This window comes from Tamandua tetradactyla, chromosome 3, assembly GCF_023851605.1.
Source record: "Tamandua tetradactyla isolate mTamTet1 chromosome 3, mTamTet1.pri, whole genome shotgun sequence".
Classification (NCBI taxonomy): domain Eukaryota; kingdom Metazoa; phylum Chordata; class Mammalia; order Pilosa; family Myrmecophagidae; genus Tamandua; species Tamandua tetradactyla.
In genome coordinates this window covers 49,624,424-49,639,219 of record NC_135329.1, presented here as the reverse complement: position 1 = coordinate 49,639,219, position 14,796 = coordinate 49,624,424, and positions in this window count along the sequence as shown.

Genomic DNA, 14,796 nt, shown 5'->3' with positions numbered 1-14,796 from the left:
ACTCATAATTCTTAAGTATAACATAATCATTACCAAATACAAAGTTAGTTTCAAGAAAGAGAAGGAAAGCAAATCAAAGCCCCTTGAACTGAGTTTGACATAAACGTTTTTTGTTGTTGTTTTTTATCCTGTTTGCTCACTGGTGGGAGTCACATTTCATTCTTTTTCCTTGTGACTATCCTGTTATTGCAGCACCATTTGTTGAATATTTTTTGGGAGGTGGAATGTATGACATACACATTTCTTGTTGTGTAAAACAGATGTGAGTAATCCCAGTTTTTTTAATGTAACCAAAAATAAAGTGATTTTAAAAAAAGGTCTAAATAAAACTTTTGAAAAGTGGATATCCCAAATGTGGACTCAAATATTTAGAGAGAGTATTCTTTCATTATGAAGTCTGGACTTAACCTAGCTGGAGGTTATATGGGGCCCAAAAAGAAATAATTCATTTTATAACAAGTTGATTTAGGATACCAAGAACATAGCCATTACATCAGAGAGAGGAACAACCCTCTACTTCTCATTTGTAAAAATATCTAAAATAAGGAGTAAAGCTAGGTGTCAGGAATCCAGAAAATAAGCCAGAACTCAGGGCAAGACCAGAATGATAAAGGTTAAGGGGATCCACTGAGAAGATGGGGGGAGGGGGGTGTCAGTTGGGACTTTGAACTCTGACTATTCCTCTTTGACCTCATTCAAGTTGTTTGAATCCTCTGAGACTTCTGTGGAATAGGCTATCAGCACATCCCTCATAGGTTGCTCTAAGGCTTAAAGATTAATATATGTGAAAGTGCTCCAGTCCAGTCAGGGCTAGATAAAAATGATGACAGTTATTTCTAGTTCCTCATTAAATGCTCCAGTCACATAGCCTGGGCCAACCAAGCAGAGCTCATTCATTTAGAAATCTGAAATTTGGGGGACCTGTGTACTTAACATACATCTACTGGACGTGAGATCAAACTCACTATTATTCCAGAACATTGGAAAAGGAAGAGGATTTGGGGCCTGAAGTTGGCTTTTTACCCTTTTTCTAACTAGGTAATACATTGCGTATCTATAAAATGGGGATAATAACACCTATTTCTAAGGGTTTTTATTAAGATTAGGTATAATTTATCCAAAACCCCAGCATAGGAAGTGGCACTTGGTAGTAGAGCAATTGGTGTCAGCTGTTATCATTACTGAATCCGTCAGCCCAGGAGCTCATTGTGTACCTGTGCCCACAATTGCACAGAGGAACTTTCATCAAAGTTGGTGTGTCCCACCTCATATCCTTCTCAAACAGTGATAATCAATCCAAGTTGGTTTTGCAAAAGGCATCATTTCTTGATTATGATATCATGAGTTCTGAGAGCAAATTCTACAAATTTATGTCCTGGAACCCTAAGTAAATGTTAACTAGCATAAAGATGATTGAAGAGATTATTTGTTTTTCTTTAAAAAAAATACATTTTTGTTAGTTTTTAATTACAATAGACATTATATACTCAATCCAATCTTAGCCATGACTCTGAAACAAAAATTCTTGCAAAACATTATCATGTAGTCATCCATTTTGGATCATGTGTTTCAAATACTCTTTGTTAATAATCTATTATACATATATATGTATATATATATATATACATTGAAAGTCACTTGTCATGCATTTTTCCTTAATAATGAATCACTCTAGTAAATAAAGGTACTGAGGATCAAATAAATAATAACCTATGACCCTTAAAATGACACAAACTGACACTCAATAAGGGTACAGAACTTAAAATGATGTTCTAATGTATCATTTCAAGCAATACTCTAATAGCTTTTTCAAGTGAACTGAAATTTTTAATTGTTCTTCATTTAACCAGAGAAGTTATAACACCCGAAATTAGCTAAATAAAAATATCGTCAGTGGATATATCAATCTAAACCTCACCTGAATTTGTCATTAGAGTGGCAGAGTGTATAGGAAAGATGATTCATGGAGGAATTGAAGATTTGTAGACTAGAGAAAAGAATACCCAAGATTTGGGAGAATATCAGGAAAGACCATGGTTGGGATGATATGTCAGCTGCTCCTTGAGACTTTGTCTGCATAGAAGACTATGTAGACAAAGAAAAACAGGGACAATAAATTAAGAACACAGGAAAATAAATTTCAGCTCATTTTCAATTATTTTCAGGGGACAGGATGGACTAATATTTCAGTGTGCTGTCTATTGCCGAACTGCCAGATGTCAAATATTTGCTCTTTCAAAATGAGTGACTTTGGATGAGTTATTTAAATTCTGGTTTTGTTTCCATAGGTGTTGAATTATGTTAAATATAGTATCTTTATACTATCTAAGAGGATTAAGCAATGATATGTATATAATGTGCTTAGCAAAGAAATTAACACAAAGTAAGTGCTCTGCCAAAATTACCTGTAACAAGTAGGCTTCTGTAAATAACAAGTTGTTTCTTTTTGATATCCAATATATTATTATTAAATAAATATATTTAGATGTATCATTTAAATATATAAAATTATATAAACATGTACTATTATAAATATATAAATATTGACTTTAGTATAATGTAGAAATTTTAGGAATATCAGAAATCATAGAAAGTAAAATAAAAATGACCTTGAATCTTACCATTAATCTAAACGTGGCTTATTCTAATCAATCATATTGGGATCACGGGGCATATAAAATTTTATATTCTGAGGTTTTCACTTAATGTTGATCTTTGAAAGAGCAATTTTAATGTCCTTATAGGTTCTTTCCAATCAGATATAATGAGAATGAGAGCTAACATTATTGGCTTTTACATTGTTGACTCTTCTCCAGTTCTTTAAAGCATACCACAGCCTTGACTTTTCATTACTCCTGTAAGATAATTTTCTAGGAGTGAGATTAATAAGTCAAAGAACAGTTTTATTGTATTTTACACACGTTGCTGATTTTTAATTTTAGCTATTCTAGGCTGTGTGTAGTAGTATAACATAGTATATTTAATTTGCATTCGTCTAATGACCGGTGATTCTGAACATCTTTTCATGTGTTTATTTGTCATGCATATGCATTCTTTGGTGATATATCCATTCAAATGTTCCACTTATTTTGGGGACCAGCGGTTTTAACTTATGTTTGAGATTTATTTATTCTAGATATGGTGATTTTGTCAGATATGTAGTATGCAAATTTTTCCCCAAGTTTTTGTTTCACATTTTCATTTTAAAATGAATTCTGAAGAGCAATCATTTTTAATTTTGATGAAACCAATACACTGATATGTAGCTTTATATTTCATGCTTTTTGTGCTGAATTCAAGAAATCTTAGTCAAACCCAAAGTAACAAATATTTTATAGTTTTTATTCAAAAAACATTGTGTAGAGTTCAGGATATGACTCTACATTTCATTTTTTTCTTTCTTTTCTTTTTTCGCACGGGCTGGCTCTGGGAATCGAATTTGGGTCTCTCACATGGCAGGTGAGAATTCTGCCACTGAGCCACCATCCACCACCCTGCATTTCTCTTTCTCTCTCTCTTTTTTTTTTTAGTTTATTTCATTTTTTGTTATAATAAATGATATTTTTACATTCTAGATTTTTTCATTAGTCTAGAGAAATACAATTATTTTCTTTGTTCTTCTTAAGCTATTCATAAGTTATGCTATGCATAACTAACTCTCATTAGTTCTAGTAGTTTTGGTATATTTCATAGATTGTTTTATGCACATGATCATGTTGTCTCCCATTAAAGGGAGATTTGTGTCTTCCTTGACAATCTAGATATATTTTATTTCTTTCCTTTTCCCTTATTTTACAGCTAGAACCTCCAGTACAGTGTGGAATATTAATATTTCAAATAGGCATTCTTGATTTATTTCTGATCTTAGGTGAAACGCGTTCAGTCTGTCACCACTATGTATATGGTGGCCTATTTCTAAAATCTACATCCAGGCACACTCATCTATTTGTCTATGTTTAGGCCATTAACACACTCTGTTGATTATCATAGTATATAAATCTATATAAACAGTGACTGGTTTTTGACTGAAGATCATAGTTTAATTACACATGCTTTGGAAAATTATGTATTCTTTTAGTTTCTAAATTTGGCATGATGTTTTCCTCTTGCCTTAACAGTTTAGCAACGTGTTGTTGTTCTTGTTGTTGTTCATTTCTAGTGCTTTTTCATATAGGATTATTATTTGCATGACTTGTAGATTTATTTGCATTATTTGCAATTTATTGGGGTTTCCTTGGTGGCCTGAGATATATTCAATCATCGACTGTTAACTATGCACGTGTAAAAAATATTCATTTTCTATAATTGGGGTTCAGAGTTCAATATAAGACTATATGATTTGCTTTATCTATTATTTTGGTTTCATTTTTCATTGTTTTATTAATTTTATTAATTAAATGAGATTGGGAGAATCTTTACAAGTGCTACATGCTAACTGTTTGTGTCCCTGGAGCTCTGATTGCAAGAATCTTAAGTTGTTATGCTATTAGGTGCATAATCTTAATAACTGTAGCAGATTCATTGTACATTGTTGCATTTGGCATTATTGAATGTCCTTCTCCAGTTCTGTTAATGCTTTATGATCAGAAATCTACCATGTTAGAAATGAAATAATGACCCCGATATTACTTTGTTCCAGTATATTTTGGCCCAATTCTTTCCTATTTACTCTTTTAACCTCTCTTTTGGGTATGCCATTTTAAAAGACTCATGTTAGAATTTGCTTTTTAACTCATTTGAAATTCTTTCATTTTATTTCACTCTCCCTTTTGAATGTGTATAGTTTTGGTGTTTAGAAAATGTCGCTTTGTGGGGAGGGGGTGTGGTGCATCGTCCAGGAATCAAACCCAGGTCTCCCACACGCAAGGTGAACATTCTACCACTGAACCACCCATGCACCCAGAAAATGTTGCTTTTTTGTTTTATTTTGCTTAAGAGTTTCCTTCATACTAATACTTTTTTATAGTACAATCAGTACCTTATTTTGTTTGAACTATTGTTTTACTACTATCAGCAATTTTGAAATTGGTTAATGTGGTAGACTGACTTACATATTTCAGAAAGAAACATATTCTTAATCTTAATTCATTCCTTGGTGGTATGAACTCACTGTAAGTAGAACCTTTAGAAGATGTTAATTCTAGTTAAGTTGCAGCCCAACTGAATGACATTGGGGCTTAATCCTTTGTCATGGAGTCTCCTTAAGAGAAAGCCACATGGAGGAGTAGAAGATGGGTCAACGGAACATGAAATAGAAAGAAGACATCACCACATGCACTCACATGTGACAGTAAAACCAAGAAACACAGGGATCTCTGGTAGCCAGCTCCAGAACACCACCTTCTCCAGGAAGAAAACATTAGGGAGAAAGCATCACCTTGTTGACACCTCAAAAATGAAAGGCAATAAATCCTGTTGTCCAGTCAACTTATGGTATAGCATTTGTTTTAGCAGCTGGGAAAATAAGGCAGCAATTAACCAATTCTTATCTCTTCCAACTTCCTCTCTCTTACCTCCTTTATTTTAGCAGCTTAATTGAAGCAGTATCTTTTTTTTCTAAATTAATACCTAAATGGTGATAAATGCAGTATAGATATATATTTAATTATACAAATACGTACTCAATTCTTCTCACATTATTCTATGAGTATACTGCACCTATAGGTGTAGTCTACATTTTCTTACCATATGATCGTCTTTTAATATCCTCCCACTCTTATTGTCATCTTTTCTTAGTTTTACAGTTTATCTATAAAATTTGTTGTTGAAGGTCAGTTTGGCTGTCATATAATCCATTCTTATTTTTTCCCTGATTACATTAAATATAATATTCCTATGTTCTTCTTTCCATATCATTGTAAAAAAAATCTGATGTCAATCATATTGCTATCTTATAACTAACTTATGACATGGTACTTTTGCCTAAGATTTCATTTTATTTACACTTAAAATTAAGATAAATTTGATGTATGTGTGTATGTATAAATCCTAATGATACAATAAATTATAGATAGGTTGATATTCCCAGATATGCTGTGTGTACTCTCATCTTGTAGGTTCAAGTTTTCCATTTCAGCAGAATTTTCTTGGATTATTTCTTGAATTATTGCTTTAATTTTCTTCTTTTGGGACTCATATTTATATAGTTGTTAAATCTCTCTTAATCACTTTTTGCATCACTTTCTCTCAACTGCTTTTTTTTTCTTTTCTTTTTTTCTTTTTTTGACACATGGACAGGCACCAGGAACCAAACCCATCTCTCAACTTCTTTTTAAAAAAGCCTTTCTTGATTTTTTTTTTAAATATTTTACTTTATGTCTTTTAATTTTGTTAGAGCATAATCTATGTTGTTAACTTACTGCTGTCTTTGCTCTAGTTTAGTATTTATTTCTGAAATCATTTTTCTATTTACAATTCTTCTCTAAGTTCTATCATCTGAAATATCCAATCTTCTCCAGCCATCTAAGTGTTTCAAATTCTAGATATTGTATTTTCGTAGCATTTACAGTTTTCTTAAGTTCTCCTAGCTGGTTTTGAAATATTAGGTCACAGGTTTCATGTGCTTGGTTGACATGTATTCCTAACATGCCTCTGGTTTCTCTAAAGACATTTTTCTTTTAGTTATTTTTCTCCTTGATTATGTATTTTCTACAGGATTTTCTACAATTCTTTTTGCTGTCCAGCTCAACTGTGATTTGTTTACATTTCTCTTGAATGGTGGAGGTAGATAAGACAGCTGTTTTAGTGTCATACTCTAATACCCCCTCCCCCTTGCTGTTATTTTCATGGACTATTCAAAATTATTTCTCTCCCCTTTCAAGTTGAACTGACTTTGTTCCTTCCCCCTGACCAGATCCTTCCTTTCCTTGGTATCTCTTGACTCTGGAAGCTCCATTAATATTCTTCTCCTAGCAGTTTCTCATCAGGGCTGCCTTTTTCCTGGAAGGAAGTTTCAATTAGTTTTGAGAGTTCATGGATCCCAGAAGGTTCCAATAGTCTCTAGTCTTCCCAAGCACTCACTCTAGAAATGAGGCTGATAGCTGAATAGATAGAAAAAATACTTTATGTAATCCTGTAGCTAAAATGCTTAGAATTGTCTTTAGTAGGTAGAAAAATTATTTTCATGGTCACTTTACTCAATCAAGTAGCCTTGAAGACATCTTAAGCATTGTTTTAGTCTTCTTAGTGCTGCAGGACGGCAATACACCAGAATGGACTGTCTTTTACAAAGAGGATTTTTAGTTACAAATTTATAGTTCTTCAGTGAAAAGGCAGCTAACTTACTTCTGGCTTTCTCTGTCACATAGGAAGACACACAGCAACGTCTGCTGGCCTTCCCTCCCCGCTTCTGGGTTTAAACAGCTTTCCCTGGGGTGATTCCTTTCTGTATCTCCAAGCATCCAGACCTGGGTTAGCTCTGAGCTGAGTTGTGCCAGGCTGTGCCAAGTTCCTTCTCACTCTCTTCTTACTCTTCCTTTTACGCCTCACTCATTGTGGAAGGTACTCCTCTTAGCTGACTGCAGATGTAATTAGCCATAGATGAAATTCATATGCTGATGATTTAAGCCCATGGAAACAGAACTGGGCACCATCATCTGGCCAACTTGACACCTGAACCTAACTAGCACAAGCATAAAAAAGCCCTTGTTGAAATAGTTTGCTTGTGTTCTTATCTCAAAAATTTACTCTCATTCTCAATAATACACCCTTGTTCTGCTTGCAGGAATGAAACATTACATGAACTAAAATCACCACCTACCCCTCTTTTGAAGGACAAGATCAAAAGCCCAAATAGTCAACATCAAGAGGGGCCTGCTAGATAACAGGTGATGTTGACCAAACAGTTTTTCCTCTTCTCTTTTTTTTTTTCTCTTTTGATTTCTTCTGGATAGTAGCCATTTCTTTGTCTGATTGGGATTACGAAAACCCGAACCACTCTTCTACTCCTAACTAGTCTTAGAAAGTATTTCCTCCAGTTCCTTGATGATGCATCTTCAATAAACTCGCCTTCTCACCAAAATAAAGAGACTCTCTGTTTGATATGTGTGCTGATTTGAAAGGACGTATGTCCCCTAGAAAAGCCATGTTTTAATCAAAATCACATTCCCTATTCAATACTGTATGTTTGAAACTGTAATCAGATCATCTCCCCGGATGATGTGATTTAGTCCATAGTGGTTATTAAGCTGGATTAAGTGACAGCATGCCTACAATCATTTGGGTGGGTTTTGATAAGTTTCTGGAGTCCTATAAAAGAGGAAACATTTTGGAGAATGGAAGAGATTTGGAGAGAGCAGAAAATGCTGCAGCTCATGAAGCAAAGAGTCCACAAGCCAGTGACCTTTGGTGATGACGAAGGAAAATGCCTTCCGGAGAGAGAGCTAGCAGGTGATGCCATGTTCGCCATGTGCCCTTCCATCTGAGAGAGAAGCCTTGACTGTGTTCACCATGTGCCCTTCCATCTGAGAGAGAAGCCCTGACTGTCTTCACCATGTGCCTTCTCACTTGAGAGAGAAACCCTGAACTTCATCAGCCTTCTTGAACCAAGGTATTTTTCTCCGGATGGATGCCTGTGATTGGACATTTCTGTAGACTTGTTTTAATTTGGACATTTTCTCAGCCTTAGAACTGTGAACTAGTAACTTATTAAATTCTCCTCTTTAAAAGCCATTCCATTTCTGGTATATTTCATTCCGGCAACTAGAAAACTAGAACAATATGGGATCAGTTGGGTCCGACATTTAGAATCATGTTTTCTGATGGGAAAAAAGCCTCAAAAATACCCTCCCAATTTCAGCCTCTGTGCTCAGGTTAGACTCCTTAAATTTCCATTGAGTACCAATGGCGAATTTTGAGTGTCCAACTTCTTATGGATTTCAAAATTCCCTCTCTTTCTGCCTGCCACTGAAACCTCTCAAGTGCCATCAAATAGTTGAGTGATTTATTATTAGTACCATGATTAATAGTAGTACCTTTTCTGAAATTTAACATTCTTTCTACTTCAGGCTTTGTCTAATAGAAATGTCACCATTATCAGAATTACAACCATTTCAGGATATATTTCTTGCTTTGTTTTTGTTATTGTTTTTACAAAATGCTGCCTCTTTTTAATTATAGGAAGTTATTAGAGTAATATTTTCTTTAGATTAGTGTGTCCTCATGAAAAAGACATTTCCTGAAAACAAGACTTAAGTAGACAAACTGAAAAATTTTAGAAGAACCACTGGCCATGTAGTTCTTCAAGTAATATAATGAATAGTCATGTGGTAATTGAATTTAATTCAATTTAAATATTAATATTAATTGAATATTTTATCTGTTCTTTTTTGTCAGCCACTGCTCTGGAGATACAGAAATGAGTAATGTTTGATTATGTCTTCAAGGAGCTCAGATTTTAACGAAAATATCAAACATATACAGAACCAAGTCTAATGTATATCACAATATGAGTTGCCATGAATATTTAGAAGGTGGCAGAAACATTTTTCACCAGAATAATAAAGTTAATTTTCACAAGGTGGGTGACAAATGATCTCGGCCTTACCAAGACAGCAGGCTCAAGATTAACAAGTATTTTGGGGTTGAGAATAGGTCACAAATTGGTATTAATATCTAAATAACGCATACTAATATAAAGATAGTCGAGTACACTGAAATAATAGATTATTTATTCACATAGTTTATTTTTATTTGCTTATTACTTACAAAAGTTAAGACTGAACTCAAAAGTCAAAAAAGTTTTCCAGATTTTAAATAATTATTCAAATCTGTAAATTGTTTCCTATCCCCCTTTCAAAACCTAATAATTTCACTTCTTAACTTGTTTTAAGCTTTCTTTTTTTACCTGTCTGTTTTCAACTACCCTTCAGTGGATAACTTGGCAAAGATGTACTCAGGCTTTAGGGTCAGACATACCTTGGTTGAATCCAGAATTCTATTGACTCTTTGATTATGAACAATTTACATTAACTTCCTGAGGCACGTTTTTCTCATTTTAAAGGTATTTATAATAATACTTGTATCTCAACATTTTTGGGAAAATTAAACAAAAGAATATATATGTTAAATATTCCATAAACCTCTGACCCTGATATAAATCCATACTTCACACCATGCATATATATAAATATACTTGAATGTGTATTCATGCTTACACACAATATTATTTGAAAAGTGATGAAAATGTTAATATTTTATGGTTGTTTGAGGTATTATATAAATCATTTATTTTTATTTAACCAATTTAAATTACCCATGTCTTTAAATCAGCACCTCTGGAAACAGAAAGAATGTCTGGAGATGCATAGTTTTCAAAGACACACCTGAAAATGAGTTTATTAAATGGATGCATTAGTCACATGTTGACTCATCCACTGATGCCCAAAAGCAATAACATAAATAGCTCTTGAGAAAATATTTGGGGAACCTGTGAGGCCTAATCTTAGATACAGCCTCATAAAGCACCAAGTTCCATCATTTTATAGCTTCACACACGTGCACAAAATTCTCTGGTGGATACTATCATGGAAGACTAATGCCACTGAGACCTGGGAATCTTCATTTGATTTCAGCTTCTTGGCAAAACTGTGTTGATAACACTTTGACAGAGGGTTCTTTTCTTGGGGCTCATCAAATATTGCTGGTAGAGAGTTTGCTTGCTTTAAATATTTCTTTCCTCAGGTAACTGAGAATACCATGTAATTTGCAATGATAACTAGGATAATGAATGCATACTGTAGTCAGCTATTACCAATAGTAATTGGTGTATCTTTCATCTTCTGTCAAGCAGAGCGGTTAGGGTTAGGACCAAAAGGCAGCTATCATCTCTCTCATTTCCTGACTCAGACAAAAGGCAAAAAAATGGTGCCTGTCTGTGCTGATAGGTGTCTGATCAAAGCAGCTGAAAACTGTCAGAAGCCAGCCAGCCTCAGGAACCTGAATGCTTCTTAATGCAGCCCTGTCTTTGATCTGCAGTCTAACTGGGGTTCTATTTATGAAAAAAAAAATCAGGATTGTAATAGAACAGAAGACAGTGCCAATTTCTATTTTGTAACCAGTTTTGCAGACAGATAAGGCAAGGTGATATGAACTGATTCTGTCCAGAGTGGTGTATGTGTGGTGTAATTCAATAAATAAAACTCTACATTAAAATATCTTGACCTATATTAAATGAATGTGGCAATAAGCAGAAGTCTTGTAGAAAAAAATTATTCCCCTTGGAAGACAAAAGCGAAAACAAAACGTAAGTAATGTTTCTACAATGTCGGCATGTATATTTTGCCTTTTAGCAAAATCTCCAAGTTACAGGTTTATGAAAGAAATAGTGCTCTTGGGTTCAAAAGATTTGGGGTCAAATTTCAGGTCTGTCACTTCATAGCCTTGTGAATTTTGACATATTACTAACCATGTATGTGCTTTAGGTTAATTATCTGCTATCTAATATATTGGTACATTTATATTTTCCTGGGTTACTACAAGAATTGGATGAAAAATGCTTTACACATTATGATAAGCAATAGAGGGAGTTTTGGGTCAGAGAGCCTGGAAGACAAGCATTAATATCATTTAATGATATTAATCTTATCATTCTGTCTCAGGTTCCCAATTTCCAAAATGAGTACAATAAAAGTGGCCATATTATATGATTGAATTAAAGCATGAGAAGGATTTATCTCAGTGTCTAGCTCATGATAAGAGACCCATAAATGTTTAATATTTTTGTTGTTTATAGTAATTATCCATTGAGGAGTTTTTTTTAATTTATGCACTGTCCCTTGGAGAATTGCAACCTTACATTCTACAGCACTGGGAACCTCTCCATGAATGGAATTATATATCTCTCATCTCTGTAATATGTTTTTTGAATGACTACGTGGATGAAAGAATGTAAGTAGGAACGAATATAATAGTACCTGGGGAATAAGAAGTGTAGGGGTAAGTCCCAGTAAAGCTATGTTAGGTCTTGTCTACTATAATTACCAGTGATTTATCTTCTCTTAGCCTCAATATTCAGACACTCAAATATGCATGCACACATACACACACACACACACTTAAAGAATACACATTCCTTTTCAATATGAAAGACTCTAACAATTTTGTCTCTAACAAAAATCCTGTTCTTCATGCTAACAGTTGGGAGCCCTGATCAGTTTCGGTAGGCAACTTTCAGTTTGATTTTTCTATTTGGAGTGTTGGAAATTGCTGCATAATTAATTATCCTCTTTCCTTCTTTTCTAAGTCACAGCATCCAGTTGTAAGAAGTTGAACCAGAATTGTAGACCCAGCTCAGAACGTCTCTCTTCAAGACAATGAGCCCATGACCAGGGCCATTTTGCACTCTGTAATCACCTCCTCAGGGAACACTTGTCCATTTGCCAGGCTACCATCTTCCACTGGGTTGCCCCAGGAGGATTAAGGAAAGATAAATCAGCTCTTCTTAAAACATCTTACTGCACCTATTTGACAAGTTATCTGTCTCCTTCAATTCTTGAGACCAAAATCTGCCTTTTGCTTTATGTCCCAGTTTTGAGTACAGTGTCTGGAACTGACAAATATTATTCAATGTTTATCTTATGATTAATAACATAAATGAAATTTCACAATTAATAATTTTTAAAATTCTAAAGTACGTTCTTAAAGTACAAGAACTAAAACACATTGACTATGCGATTTTTTTCTTGAGCGTTATCTGTCATTCTTCCCTAATATTCTGAGAGAAAAATCCATGTGCTAAGTAAATATATTTTAACATAATTATTTTTGGTTTACCCTTATCTGTCCCATGAACTACTTTGTTCCTTAACAACAGGAAGTCTGAGATATAATATCTAGTACTTACAACACTTTGAGTCAATGTCTGCAGAAGAATCCACATTCCTTCTATGAAAATTTACAAATCATTAGGGACTAAAATTTGTTGTACTGAAAGACCCTGGTCAAATCTGCTTCCTTAAGGACACCAGGACAAGTGTTCATTCATTGAGCTGCTCTAGAAAAGAAATACTCTCTGGTAAATTGTGCATTTTCCTTGGGTCCATTTTCTGATGAGTCCACTGAGGAATGTAATCAGCAGGTATGTTCTGCAGATTTTTGAACTTCTGAGCTTGAGAGGAAGTTTTGGGTCATTTCAACACTTTATGAACTTACTGTGTTCCCATTCAACCCAACTACACAGACCCCTTGAGATGAAATATAGGCCGATGAAGAGAATGTCATGCCTGACGATGCTCAATCCAGCTCAAAACTTCTCCTCTGCATCATCTCTAATCCCACCTTCTTCATTGTCCCCAGTGGCAAGTCAGAGAAGACTCAACAATATTTATTTTTTAATTTATTTTTGATACAACAGAGAGGGTAAAAATGAACCTTTTTGGAATGAACAATGCATTTCACATGGCCTGAATGTCTACAGAGAACACTGATTTATTGGATGTGTGTGTGTGTGTGTGTGTGTGTGTGTGTGTGTGTTTATTTTTCAACCACACTATACAATGATGATACAAGGCAACTGAGAACAATTTAATTACATAGAAACTCTTTCCTTATTGCTGCTAAAGTACATTCTACCATGTTCAAGACCTTTCCAACATTCTGTGAACACACTATAAATAAATGTCCTCCAAATAAGACCAAATCCTAAACCCTACTCAACTGAAAATTATTGCTAATTCACAATCAGCTGAAGATGGTAGTGCAGTGTATTCCTTTTTCTGTGTCTGGCAGAACATGCACGTATGCATACCATTAACCTTAAGAGTAGTCTAGAAGGGGCAGGGGATATTACCACTTAACAGAGTTTACCATACATTATAAAGGAGGACTTTGCAAGCAACCATACACTTTCCTACTTATTGCTAGAAAAAAATAAGAGCTGGGATAGTATAAAGGACCTGAATAATGTAAAGGCATTTAGTCTTTGGTGGTGCAAGGGTAGGTAGCTCAGTGCTTGAATTTTCACCTGTCATGCCGGAGACCTGGGTTTGACTCCCACTGCCTGCACATGCCAAATAAATAAATAAATGAATGAATAAAAATAAAAGAGTAAAGGTATTTAGTCTTCACATTTCTGATATTAAGTAGAAATGAGTGTTTATTCAGTTTTCCAGGCAGTGACAACTTGAATGTGGCATTACATTAATACTTTGGGGAAGAAAAGAACAACAAAAATGCCCAATAAACTTCCAATCAAATATGATTATTGAAAATAAACCACATAAATAGTGTCCCAAACCAATATAAACAGGTGAATTGGTAAAGTGAAATAAAGATCTAATAAGATGCAGATATAGTATATGGATTCTGAGCAAAGAATTCAAGTTTGTGTCCAGATGGTATAGTATTAAAGAACATTTCTGAAAAATAAATCCTGAAGAATAAAACTAAATAAACAAATAAATAGAACATGGGTTCCGGGTATCACTAACTTGAGGAATGTACAGAATGTGGCAACAAAAGAATTTAAGGGTTTCCCTGCCAAGTCCAATGAAAAGACTAATGATGGGGCCACATGTTCCTTGGAGTAAGACACTCTACCCTAAAACCATGAAGGCAGGATTGGAAACAGTAAGATTTGCTCAAACCAGTGGGTCCTTTGCTTCTCATGAAAAAGGTGTCCACAATTCCTTTTTACCAGACAGCAGATAGGAATTTACACTGTCCCCTAAAACAGAAGTTTCTCTAAGTTATGTTTAAGATGATGGTTAGTATATTAGTACTAATATACTAATTATACTAGTAAATCCTGCAATTGTCAGGTAGTTAGGAAATTAGCTATTCTGGAAAGTTCTACCAAGT